The sequence below is a fragment of the Primulina tabacum genome, chromosome 18 (assembly GCF_025594145.1).
Source record: "Primulina tabacum isolate GXHZ01 chromosome 18, ASM2559414v2, whole genome shotgun sequence".
NCBI lineage: Eukaryota > Viridiplantae > Streptophyta > Magnoliopsida > Lamiales > Gesneriaceae > Primulina > Primulina tabacum.
Window position 1 is genome coordinate 8,256,397 of NC_134567.1, and position 14,965 is coordinate 8,271,361.

Consider the following 14,965-nt stretch of genomic DNA (forward strand, 5'->3'; position numbering starts at 1 on the left):
ACATCCTTGACTGCATTATTGACAGAAAATCGCAGACTGCAGGTGTAAGGCTCGAGATTATTAGTCTTCATTGATGTGATATTCGAAGATATGAGAATGCATGATATGTCATGAGAAGCACTAAGTGAGATGGGAGTAGGAAAAGACATGGAAAAAGATGAGAAAATATTCAGAATAGCTGTGAAGGACAGAACTGATGGCGCACATGCGCGAAGAAATGCGTGCATATGCGCGACACATCCAGAGACATTGGCGCACATGCGCGAGATAAGGCGTGCATCTGCGCGACACCTCCAGAATCTTTGGCGCACATGCGCGAGATGAAACGCGCATATGCGCGAGGTGTTGAATTTGCCTTGGCCGAGACCAGTAGGTCTCGCGCATATGCGCGGGTAATGTCGCGCATATGCGCGAGACGTGTACTCCAAAGGATGAGCCATGTGTTCTTAGCCATGCAATATATATATTGATTTGCTTCATTCTTCCTCAATTCATCAGCAAGAACCGAACGACTGTAGAGAAAAAGCTTCACTTTTCTTATGCTCTTAAATTGTGATTTTGAAAGATTCATACATCCAAACTTTAATCCGATTTCGGTTTTGAGCTCCTCTCTTCAAGGGCTAAAAGAGGATGTAAGTATCTTTAAATTTCAACATGTTCTGAAATGTAAAAGTTGAGGAAAGATTGATATGATTGAAATTATATGTTCTTGAGATTATTGACATCGTAGAAACGCAACCGGATCGAAGAACGGACGTTGTATGCTATTGTAACTATTTTCCAGCATGTTTAGAGTTATGTTATACAGATTTTGATTACTATCATATGCTTATGATGATGATTATGAGTTGAGACTTATGAATTGTTGATATATGTGAGAGTTGGATTGACCGGTATTGAGAAATTACGTCGTTATGCCGTCAAATGGTACCGAGGTCAAGTATTGAATTGGATATGTGTTGATTGAGATTAGAGATTGACTAAATATGTATCAACATTTCCATTTCAGATTTGATATTGACAGATTCGTCTTAGAGACTTCGACTACGACAGAAATTGTATGACGAAAGGTATAATTCATGTTTTGTTTGGGGAAGACACAACTCAAATGAGATTCAATTTCAGTTTCCCAACCAAATCACATACTAGAATTGTTGTTTATATTTTGATATGAACTTGATTTGTTTATAGAATTATATTCAAATCTTTTGATATGATGATGTCTTGTTTATAGATTTATATTCAAGCCTTTGAGATAGGAGAGTCATTGGCAGACTTGCCAAACTAGACGTTCGGTGGTATCGACGCTTCGGATCAGATTCACTCCGATTGTAGACATTCGATACAGACAGGGCCGAAGTCTAGGAATAAGACGTACAGTTACCCCGATTGGGAGGGTAGGTAACAGACAATGACGTCTTATTCACACCGGGATCCCTAGAGTAGAGTCGAGTCGAGTCAAGACATGATTTGATTTGAATTGCATGTTGATATAGATTGGTTTCATAGACTATGGAGCCCATTGTTATTGCTTTCACGCATGATTTATGATTATGTATTAGCATGCATACATGTTTTATACTGGGATGTATTCTCACCGGAGTTTCCGGCTGTTGTTATGTCTGTATGTGTGCATAACAACAGGTGGGGCAGGATCTGGGTCACGACAGAGATGAGATCGAGATAGCGTGGTGACTACGGGCGCAGAAGATCACTAGTAGTTTGTAAATTTGATATGTAATGTATTTAATTACTGGTTTATAGAATATGGATAAAACAAGACATGTATATTATGTTTGTGTAATAAAATAAATACAGACCTTGTGCTTGTTTATAGACATTCGAATTAATGTTAAAAAGCAAAATTTTGACCCACATTTTTTTATTAAAGATCCGATTAATCCCGAAAAGAATTGAGTTAGAGCCCGGGTCCCCACAGCAGGTGAACCCTTAAGGTGTTGCCCTAGGTGTTGCCACACCAGGCCGCAACATCTGCAAACATTCAGCATGTTTAAAATCCACAACTTCTGGAAATTTGAGTGGAGATGATGAATCAGAAGCTGATGATGAAGAAATCACTGTTGAGAGTGTGCAAAAGCTTTATGAAGAGTTGTTTGAATATTGGACCAAAAGAAACAAGTTAAACTTGAGTCTTATGAAGGAAAACACTGATCTAAAAGCCGTAGTTGCCAAACTCGAGGTAATGTTGAGCAAAAAGGATTTGGAACTTGGAAAGACCAAAGAAGAACTTCAAAAGGCAAGTGAAACCTTGTCCAACTTTAACTCGAGCACCTCCAAGCTTGAAACCATTCTTTCAATGGGAAGAGATGACAAGAAGGGTTTAGGGTTCAAAGACAGTGTGCATGAAATTGGTGAATCTTCAACAACCACTGTTTTTGTAAAAGGAAAGACTGAAACATTCACACCACCAGAGTCTACACCGTCAACCAAACGCCTTCCACCGAAAAGACAACCCACTGCACATGTTACTAAGAAGATAAAATGAAGGTATGTATGCCATTACTGCTTCAAGCCTAGGACATATCAGGCCATATTGTTTTAAACTCAGGGATAATCGCATGAACCAAAACCTAAGTCAGATGTTGCCTCAAATCTTGCACAACACTTTCCGCAACACCTCCAAGAATCGACCTACAGTAAGGCAGGTTTGGGTACCAAAGATACAAATTCACTGTAATGTTGTATATACTTCATTAAAAACTAACATTGCAGGTTACTGGTATTTTGATAGCGGGAGCTCACGCCATATGACAGGGTCACGAGACTATCTCATCGATTATGTTGAACAAAAAGATGGCAGAGTAACCTATGGAGGGGGAGCAAAAAGAAAAATTGTTGGAAAGGGAACTTTGAATATCGAAGGACTACCAAAGCTCCACAATGTGCTCCATGTTGAAGGGCTAACCTCAAACTTGATAAGCATAAGCCAATTATGCGATGACAACCTGCATGTCAAGTTTAATAAGAATGTGTGTGAAGTTTTTGATGAATCTAACATTTGCATCATGACAGGTACAAGGTCATCGGATAATTGCTACCAAATTGGTGAAGAACTGTCGTGCAAACAGGCACAAATCACTGAACTTGACCTTTGGCATCAAAAACTTGGACATGCAAATTTTAAAACCTTTAAGAACCTGAGTAAGTATGATGCAGTAAGAGGTATGCCTAATCTCTCTTCTGGTATACCATATGTGTGGGGATTGTCAAAAAGGAAAACGAACTCGCGTGTCGCATCCAGTGTTGCCAACATCTGGAACAACACGCTGTCTGGAATTATTACACATGGACCTTATGGGTCCTATAGAAGTTGAAAGCCTCGGAGGTAAGAAATACTCTTATGTGTGCGTTGATAATTTCTCACGATTTTCATGGGTTAGTTTTATTAGAGAGAAATCAGATACTTTCGATATAGTCAAAAATTTAATCACAAGAATAACCAACTTTCACAACCTGAAGGTAAGAAGGATCATAACTGATCATGGTAAAGAATTTGAAAATATTTCGTTCTCATCCTTCTGTGACAGGAAAGGTATTTCACACGAATTTTCAGCACCAAAAACACCACAAAAAAATGGCATTGCCGAACGTAAGAACAGGACTTTGCAAGAAATGGCGAGAGTAATGCTAACTTCAAAGAACATTGCAAAGCGTTTTTGGGCAGAAGCCCTTAACATGGCATGTCATATTTCAAATAGGGTGTATTTAAGGAGCGGATCAACCATGACCTCCTATGAAATAATCATGGGAAAGAAGCCTAACCTTAGATATTTTCATGTTTTTGGCTGTGTGTGCTACACCTTGAATGACAGGGATCAACTTGCTAAGTTCGATTCAAAGAGTGATAAGTGTTTGTTCCTTGGTTATGCCACTAATAGTCGTGCTTATCGTATGTTTAATCTAAGAACGAGGACTATTATGGAATCAACTAATGTTGTTTTTGATGATTGTGCAGATCTTAAGAAGAAAACTGCTGAAGATGATGTTGAAGATCTTCTGGAAGCTCAAACTTCACTGGAAAACACAGATGTTGCCCCAGATGTTGCAACATCTGGAACAACATGTGACACTGAAGTCACCAAATCACGAGAAGATGCTCACAGCGATGATGAGGCAGTAGATGATGGACCGTGTATTCCAAGCAAAATCCAAAAGAACCATCCAGCATCTCAAATTATCGGAGAAATGAGTGAGGATGTCCAAACCAGGAAGAAAGATAAAGTCGACTACCGAAAAATGGTTGGACTAATGGGCATGAGTACCATGTACTCACAGGAGAGATTTCATGCTTTGTGTCTCAGATTGAGCCTAAAAATGTTATGGAAGAATTAAAAGATGAATTTTGGATTAATGCTATGCATGATGAGCTTGAAGAGTTTGTTAGAAATGATGTTTGGGATTTAGTTCCACCTCCTGACCATGGCAATGTAATTGAAACAAAGTGGGTCTTTAAAAATAGAACTGATGAGTCAGGAAACATCATTCGAAACAAAGCAAGGTTGGTTGCACAAGGGTACACACAGGTTGAAGGGGTTGATTTCGATGAGACCTTTGCTCCTGTTGCCCGCATTGAGTCAATCCGACTTTTGCTAGCCATTGCATGCTACATGAAAATAAAACTGTTTCAAATGGATGTCAAAAGTGCTTTCTTGAATGGGTTCTTGAGTGAAGAAGTACATGCTAGACAGCCTAAAGGATTTGAAGAACCACACAATCCGAATCATGTGTACAAGCTGAAAAAGGCTCTTTATGGCTTGAAGCAAGCACCCCGTGCTTGGTATGGTAGATTGACTGACTACCTACTTGACATTTGATTTACATGAGGTGAGGTAGATAAAACGCTTTTTATTCAAAAAGCCAAATGTGAGATTCTTATCTGCCAGATTTATGTCGATGATATCATTTTTGGTTCCTCATCCCAAAAACATGCGAATGACTTTGTTGAATGCATGTCTACTACATTTGAAATGAGTATGGTTGGTGAATTACACTTTTTTCTTGGTATGCAAATCAAACAAATGCATGATGACATTTTCTTGTGTCAAAGTAAGTATGCTAAGAATCTAGTAAAGAAATTTGCAAATGAAAACACCAAGCATGTGAAAACACCTATGGGCTCAAATGAGAAATTATCCAAGGATGTTGCGGCCGAAGATGTTGACAACACCCTTTACCGCAGCATCATAGGAAGTTTCCTATACTTGACAGCTAGCCGCCCAGACCTAATGTTTACCGTTTGCTTATGTGCTAGATACCAATCTAGTCCTAAGATTTCCCACTTAAAAGCTGTAAAACGTATCCTACGATACATAGCCGGAACAATTGACTTAGGACTATGGTACACTCATGACACCAATTCAAATTTAGTAGGTTTTTCTGATGCCGATTGGGCATGGGGATTTGGATGATAGAAATAGTACCTCTGGAGGGTGTTTTTATCTTGGAAATAACTTGATATCATGGCATAGCAGAAAACAGAACTTTGTTTCACTTTCGACTGCTGAATCTGAATATGTGGCAGCTGGAAGTGGTTGCACTCAACTCCTATGGATGAATCAGATGATAGAAGACTATGGCCTTAAGAGTGAACCCTTAGTGGTGTACTGTGACAATTCTAGTGCAATAAACATTTCAAAAAATCCAGTACAACACTCTCGTACTAAACAGATTGACATTCGTCATCACTTTATTAGGGATCTAGTAGAGAAAGGATTGATTCGAATGGAATTTGTTGATACCAATAACCAACTGGCCGACAAATTCACCATAGCATTAGATTTTGAGAGATTCTCTAACCTTAGGAAATCTCTCAGCATGTGTTCTGCTTAATTATTCATAGATGTTGTCTCAGATGTTACAACATCTCGGACAACATCTAACATGCATGTGCATTTCTAGGACTTAGGCATTCTGCATTTTTCATATTCTGCATTTTTCATGCACTCTGTGATATGATGTGTTGGAGTGATGTTGCTCAATCTTCGGTTACACTAACAATTCCTTATTCTATTGTTTTTAAACACACTTGGACATGCAAACTATTGTAACTAAGTCACTAAGGAGTGAAGAATGATCATGTACACCATAAGTTTGTCCCCTGAAAAAGGTGATTTGAGTAAATTGAAAATATTTATAATCATGCTCTGTATCAGAAGAAAAGATTGGAAAAAGCTACCTAAAAGAGTCCAATGAAGACTGTACTTTTAGTGTGGGAAGCTACCTCTTCTGAATCTAATACAGAAATCAAAATAGAAGAAAATGGAAAAAGCTACCTAGAAGAGTCCAAAAGAAGATCGTTCCTCTAGTGTGGGAGCTACCAATTCTATGATCTGAAATTGGTTAAGTTTCTAAGTGTGAAGAAAAATCAAGAAAACTTTTAGGAATTGGTTGTGTTAGAGAAGATGTTGCCAACATCTGCGACAACACCTCATTTGTAAACATATCGCATACTTGTCTCATGTTTCTATTTCTGTTACATTCTGTTTTTACGCATAAATAGGCCATGCATAAACATATCATCGTGAATATTGTTGTGCCACAAGGATATGTGTATTTCGATAAATAAAAATTCGGTGAAATTCCAGACTTTGCAAAATCTCTAATCTATGTGATCATTGAATGTCTAGTGGGGCTAAAATTCGATGTGGAGTTATATCTGGAAATTTTGAAAAGTTGTTAGCCTAAAATTGTCTCTGTAATAGTTGAAAAGGTATTAAGCCCTTAAAAAGTGCCGTTAATTTTCTTACAGTTGGGAGATTTCAGTGGAGTAAATCAATTCCTTTTAACCGTTTGGACTCACTTAATTATTTGTTTTTATTACCGTTGCACTGTTCATTCATGCTTATCTCATTTCTCGTTTTCGTCTAATTCGTCAATTTTTGCCTAATTATTTCTCGAATTTCCGTACCATCTTCTCGCAATTTCTCTGTGCAAAACTTTTTCCCAAAATTGTCAATTCTTATCTTCGCTTGAATCTTATCTTGTGAAAAATGGCAGGAAAGGGCTTTGATCCGCACGATATCCGAAGTGAAATGGGCCATACAGAGGATGTTTCCTTACCTTCCGAAACATCTGCTACAACACCTTCTGCGCAAAACCTGCAAATCATTCCTGCTGCTCTCATGCCCGAGCCTCTGGAAGTTATTGCTCCCGGTGAACCTGGGAATGCAATTGATCTGGAAAATCCGCCAATAATCCAAGTCTTTGATCCTCTACGCCCTCATGTTTGTTGCTCAAAGAGACAGGCTGGGTATAACCCAGATCTCACTCCAGGCAAAAGATTTCGATTTAAGGGCCAGCCCTCCACTCGCCCTTCTCTCATTGATCCTGCTGAGACTTCGGGAGATGACTCAAATGATGAGGACTACGAGTTGGTAGCTCGTAAAAAACCCACATCTCGGATTGTTACTGAACCCTCGTCCTCATCTTCTGATAAGGATGTCGACTCTCCTCCTGACACTGTCCCCTTCACTGCACAGCAAACTCAAACTCTTGTTGAGGAAAGTTAAGATGAAATCTCCTTGGCCGAATTTATGGCCAACTTGAAGAAGGACAATAAGTACGGCGCATCCACCTCGGTGCCCACACCAAGCATTCCTCCTACCATAAGCATTGGCTCTGGTACGTCCTCTCACTCTTCTGATGATTTGCCGGTTGAGGGTGCCACATCTGTTCCTGCTGATCATGACGATTCCTCTAGCTGAAGAGGATGTCGCTGAAAATGCTGCCCACATTCCTGTCAACATCGACTTTGCTGATTATGACCTTGATGGTGCGTTCAGCACACAGTTCTATACAGAACACATCGTATCTCAGTGGTACTTATATGCGAACCTAGTGTTTCTTGAGGAAAGGAATATAGATTTTGATGCCTTCGAACAATACAATTTGGTGACATTTCTGAAAAAGTGCACACTCCTCTCCACTGTATCGGCAGTCACGCCATTTTCTCACTGCCCTGTCTTGGAATTCTATGCCAATCTGTCTACAGGGGTAAGTGATGTACTCTCTCTGAAGTACGGGAAAGTGTTCGTCCGAGGCAGGATCTATAATTTCAATCCTTCAGTGATCAATGCACTTTACCAGACTCCAACACCTGATATTGATGGAATTGCCCCAGATATTCATCTAGTCACTTCCGCACTCACCGGGGGCATTATTACTCAATTTCGGAGTCATCCAAAGAAACTACTAGCTGCAAACCTCACCACATTCTACTCGGTCCTCCACAAACTGGCTATTCGGAATTGGACTCCTTCCACCAACACCACCACAACAGTCACGAGACACCAAGCACTGGTTCTTTACTCCATCGGGACAGATGGGGTGTTCAATTTTGGCCAGTTTGTTTTCAACACGGTAATTCAGTATACGGACGGAGGTCTCAAGTCATCCAAACTTCCTTTTCCAAGCCTCATCTACGGAGTGCATGTATCCCAAGGTTTTGTTCGAGATCTCACTGAGCACCTATCTGACCTTGGTGAACCTTTCAAGATTGCCCATGCCTTCTTCAAAGGAAATCGAAAGATTGATCTTCCTTGGATTGCACCTTCGGCCACACCTACTGGACAGCACGGCGCTCATACTCCTCCGATGACCACTGATTGCATCATGATCTCTGTACCTGATGCTCACGCCCACATTGATCATGCTATGGAAAAGGTTAAGCAAGCCAAGGCTACTATTGTGCATGCCATGAATACGATTGAGCTGGCCAACGCTGACATTACCTACTACGAAGCTGTGGCCAGAAACTTTAGACTCCTTTTGGATGTAGCAGTCTTTCCCGGACAAAAAAGGGGAGATGATGATCAAAAAGCAGCTGGTCCATCTGGGACCAAGGATGATATAGAGGAGGAAGAGGATGATGATGGAGAGGGAGATGCTTGACTATGGAGATGCTTGACTGTGTTTCTGTTTTTGTTTCTTTTGCTTCTGTTTAGTAAATTTGTTTTCTGGTGTGATAGACCTACCTACTTCTCTCTATTGTGAACTGTTAATGAACTGGTACAGGTGTTGTCTCAAGTGTTGGCAACAATTCTAACAACACCCGTGCTAACCATATTTTATTCAGGGGGAGAAAATTTCTCTAACTCAGGGGGAGTTAATTTGAGCTATTCCAGGATAAATGGGTTTGATCTCATTTTGTCCAAGAAAGGCAAAAAGGAGGAGATTGAAGGGAAATATTATTTCCAAATTTAATTGATATATTCCGTTACATAAATTATTTCTTTCCTTATTGCTTTACCTAAGTAAATATTTAATGTGATTTCGCCTTTCTTAGTTGATGAGATATATATTCAAAAATTTGTTACTTTTGAAATTGATTTGATAAGATATGATATTAGTGTTTAAAAAGAGTTTATTCCTAATAAAACTCTCACTTTCTTTTTGTTATAGGTTTCCTTGTAGAGATAAGATAGTTCACCAATAAATAAGAAGTCAAGGATACTGGCGAGGCTTGGCTTGAATATCGATCATACATACACTGAAGAGAAGATTTTTTTCAGGAAAAAATATTTCTCGGAGCCGTTGCTGTTTGAAGAGTGGTGATCACCGTGTTGCTCTGAATGTGGCCAACATCTACAGACAACATCCGTAACGATGTTGACTGAAGATTACATCCAATTATTCGTGCTTTCCGGGATCAAGTTTTTGCTTTCTTATTTACGTTTTAATATTATTGGTAGTTTTAGAAAGCTTTATTTTCTCAAAGCGTTGAGAAAATTGATTTTAGTCTTAATCACTAGTGATAGGTTTTTCCAAACGATTTGGTTTTCTAGTGATTAATTTTTGCCATAAGGCACCGCACAAGTATTTATACTTGTGCATATTTATTCTCGTCCATCTATTTATTTTAAGCGAATTTGTGTTACACACTTTAATTTTCCGCTGCATGTTGTCCTTAGATGTTGGAACATCTGGCACAACATTTAATTCCGGTAAAACACAAATCCTATGTTTTACACCTTATAGTGATCTGATTAGTTTAGAGATACTTTATTATCTGTCGAACAACATAAAATTCCTTACATTAACTCTGCATCTAACGAAATTGTTGTGTCCATTTTTGGGGGAATAACTTCTGCCAAAGGTGTGTCGGTTGAAGGTTTTCCTGCTATTTCCTAAGTGTGCATTTGATATGGACCAGCAAGAAGGGCCAACAACATCCCAAGGCCAACAAGAAGGACGCACCCAATTCAAAGCCCAAATATCAAATCCACATGTAAGCAAACGTGTTAGAGGACCACCAAAGCATCTGGTAGAATTTGTGCGCCTTGGCTAATGGATTTGCATGGAATATATCAATGAGGAAATGGTGTTGAGAAGAGCAGAGAAGATTGTTCTTGATTTTGTTATTTTCCTTATTCCTTGGTAGTTTAATTTGAGTTCTGAATTTCTGTGATGATGGACACTATTTCCGCTTGAATCAATATATTTCAGCTATATTTTGCTCGAGAATTGTTGCTGTTAATTCAGTACATATCAGCATTTGGATGGGAAGGTTTCAAATTAAAATATTTTAAATCCGAGATTAAAATCAATCATGTTGTGAAAAAGTAAAAATTTATGGTAAAAAGTAAAAATCTCAAACTCTCAAAATTTACCAAACTACACACTTTATAAAATTTTTCTCTCTACTCACTTGTGAATTTCTTCACAAATGGTGCGCCTATTTATAGAATTTCTTTACCAATAATCCAAAAAATAAATTCATCATTACATACATCATCACACACTAATTTTCAATATTCAACACCTAATTTTCAACATTCAAATATTCAATATTCAAATATTCAATATTCAAATATTCAATACACACATTTTAAATATTAATTTTTAACACTCTCCCTTGTGATGATGATCATAATAATTGTCTTCATTACGTGTTTTTATACTGCCTCGTTAAAAACCTTACTAGGAAAAACCCATTGGATAAAAACCATAGTAAGGGAAAAAGAGTGCAGTCACGTAAACTCCCCCTCATGTTGACACGAACAATTCTTCACAAATTTCGTAGATTGCGCATCCCAATATTATATATGTGCTTTCTAAATATCGTTGTAGGAAGTGCCTTTGTGAAGAGATCTGATGAGTTTTCACTTGATTGAATGTGACGAACATCAATACATTTATTCTTCTCAAGCTCCTTGGCGAATGCGAAGAACTTAGGAGGAATATGTTTAGTTCTGTCGTTTTTTATGTATCCTTCTTTCATTTGAGCAACACATGTAACATTATCTTCATATAGTATCACAGGCTTCTCGTCGAATGATAATCCGCATGAGATTTGGATATGTTGGGTCATGGATTTTAACCACACACATTCACGACTTGCTTCATGTAGTGCAATAATCTCGGCATGATTTGATGAAGTTGTTACGAGCGTTTGTTTCTGTGAACGCCAAGAAATTGCAGTGCCTCCACGAGTAAATACATATCCAGTTTGGGAACGTACCTTGTGTGGATTAGATAAGTATCCAGCATCGGCATAACCAATTATACTTGGATTAGCATCTTTTGAATACAAAAGTCCCAAGTCTGTCGTTCCTCATAGATAACGGAATATATGTTTAATTCCGTTCCAGTGTCTCTTTGTTGGATATGTGCTAAATCTTGCCAACAAATTTACGGCAAAAGATATATCAGGCCTTGTACAATTTGTAAGATACATAAGGGCACCGATAGCACTTAGATATGGTACTTCTGGACCAAGAATATCTTCATCATCTTCACATGGACGGAATGGATCCTTTTCTATGTTTAATGATCTAACAACCATTGGAGTACTTAAAGATTTGATTTATCCATATTAAAACGTTTAAGGATCTTTTCTGTATAATTTGTCTAGTGAACAAACATTCCACATTCTTTTTGTTCAATTTGTAAACCCAGACAATACTTGGTTTTTCCAAGATCCTTCATTTCAAATTCTTCCTTCAAGTATGACACAACTTCTTGAATTTCCTTATTCGTTCCAATTATGTTTAAATCATCAACTTATACAGCAATAATTACGCATCCGGATGTTGTTTTCTTAATGAAAACACAAGGGCATATTGAATTATTTACGTATCCCTTTTTCATCAAGTGATCACTTAGTCGATTATACCACATTCGACCGGATTGCTTTAACCCATATAATGATCTTTGTAATTTCACATAATAACATTCTCTGGGTTCTGAACTTTGTGCTTCAGGCATCTTAAATCCTTCAGAGATTTTTATATAAATATTACTATCAAGTGATCCATATAAGTAAGCTGTAACAACATCCATAAGACGCATTTCTAAATTTTCAGATACCGCCAAGCTAATCAAATACCGAAACGTAATTGCATCCATCACGAGAGAATACGTTTCTTCATAATCAATTCCAGGCCTTTGAGAAAAACCTTGTGCAACAAGTCGAGCTTTATATCTTACAAGTTCATTTTTCTCATTTCGCTTTCGAATAAAAACCCATTTGTATCCAACAGGTTTTACACCTTCAGGTGTAAGGACTATAGGTCCAAAAATATTACGTTTATATAGCGAATCCAATTCAACCTGGATGGCTTCTTTCCATTTTATCCAATCTTGCCGATTTTTACATTCACCAAAAGACTTTGGTTCATGATCTTCATTATCATTTATGATGTCGATTGCCACATTATAAGAAAATATATCATCAATTTCTTCTATATCTTTTCGGTTCCATATTTTTCCAGTATTAATATAATTGATAGAGATTTCACGATTCTCGTCAGTTTGTGGTTCTGACAGAACATTTTCATCATCATGTGTTTCTTCAGGAACATCATTCTCTATTTTGTGATTATCATGTGTTTCTTCAGGAACATCATTTTCTCTTTTGTGATCATCGTGTTTCTTTATGAATTTTCTTTTTCGAGGATTTTTATCCTTGGAATCGACTGGCCTTACACGCTTCAGGCGTTTAATAACATCATGAGTATCTTCAATTTGTTTCTTCGGAATTTCAATTCGAGCAGGGGCATTTGCAGCATGTATATATGATTTAGTTACCCCTTTTGTGTCTGCAAATGCATCTGGTATTTGATTTGCTATTCTTTGCAAGTGCACAATTTGCTGTACATCTTTTTCACATTGTTTTGTTCTTTGATCCAGATGTAACAATGATGATACATACCATGTAACTTCCTTTTCAGTATGTTTCTGTTCTCCCCCTAACATTGGGAAGATTTCCTCATTAAAATGACAATCAGCAAAACGTGTTGTGAACACGTCGCCTTTCTGAGGTTCAAGATATCGAATGATTGATGGACTATCATAACCGATATAAATTCCAACCTTTCTTTGAGGTCCCATTTTCTTTCGTTGCGGTGGTGCAATAGGCACATACACCATACATCCAAAAATTCTCAGATGAGAAACGTCTGGTTCTTTACCAAATGCAAACTGCAATGGGGAGTATTTATGATATGCACTTGGTCTGATGCGAATTAATGAAGCAGCATGTAAAATTGCATGTCCCTATATAGAAATAGGGATCTTTGTTTTCATAATCATTGGTCTAGCAATCATTTGCAGACGTTTAATCAATGATTCAGCCAATCCATTCTGTGTATGTACATGAGCAACAGGATGCTCGACAATGATTCCCATAGACATACAATAATCATTGAAAGTCTGGGAAGTAAATTCACCAGCATTATCAAGTCTAATTTTCTTGATTGTATAATCGGAAAATTGATTCCTCAATTTTATTATTTGAGCAAGTAATCTTGCAAATGCTACATTTCGAGTTGACAATAAACATACATGTGACCATCTGCTGGATGCATCAATCAACACCATAAAGTATCTAAATGGTCCACATGGTGGATGAATTGGTCCAAAAATATCACCATGAATACGTTCAAAAAACATTGGTGATTCAGTTTGGATTTTAACTGGTGATGGTCTTATAATAAGTTTTCCAAGAGAACATGCTTTACATTGAAACTTATTATTCTGAAAGATCTTCTGGTCTTTCAGCGGATGACCATGTGTATTTTCTATAATTCTTCGCATCATTGTTGAACCAGGATGTCCTAATCGATCATGTCAATTGGTTAATATTGAAGAATTATCAACTACCATGTTTGATTCAATGGGACATATATGTGTATAATGCAATCTGGTATGGAGCATTGGTAGTTTTTCAATCACATATTTTTTTCCTGATTTATATGTGATAAGACACATATATTTCTTATTCCCTTCATTCATTGTTTGAGTATCATACCCATGGGAATATATATCATTAAAACTCAACAAATTTCTTTTTGATTGAGGTGAATACAAAGCATCATTGATCAAAAATTTTGTACCATTAGGTAACAAAAATTGTGCTTTACTACATCCTTTAATCAAGTCTACAGGACCTGATATTGAATTCACCATTGTTTTTGTTAGTTTTAGTTCCAAGAAATATCTTTTATCTCGGAGGATAGTGTGCATTGTACCATTATCGGGTATGCAAACTTCAGCTTTGTTCATAGCATTTTCCATGTTTGAACTTCAAAAAAAAATATGCAATAAAATAAAATTACTGACAATACATTTATAAAATTAAAATACAATACGATACATTTGTAAAAAATATAGCACACAATAAAACATTATCATAAAAGTACATAAATATTTCACATATTTATTCCACCAGCAAATTGATCATTGTCTGAGAAATCAATCAGAAAATCTCCGGCATCAAAATGAGTTAAATCACTCAAAGGTTCACTCTGTTCAGTGAAGTTGGTCTCCTTTTCTTTCCCCTTTTTTGATTCTTTATAAATTTTACAAAGCTGCTCAGGGGCTCGACAAATACGGGACCAATGTCCTGGAGTACCACATCTGAAACAAGAACTTTCAAATCTTTTTGAGTGATTCTCATTAACACTCATATTTTCATGATGCCTTTTCTGTGGATGGTTTGGGATAT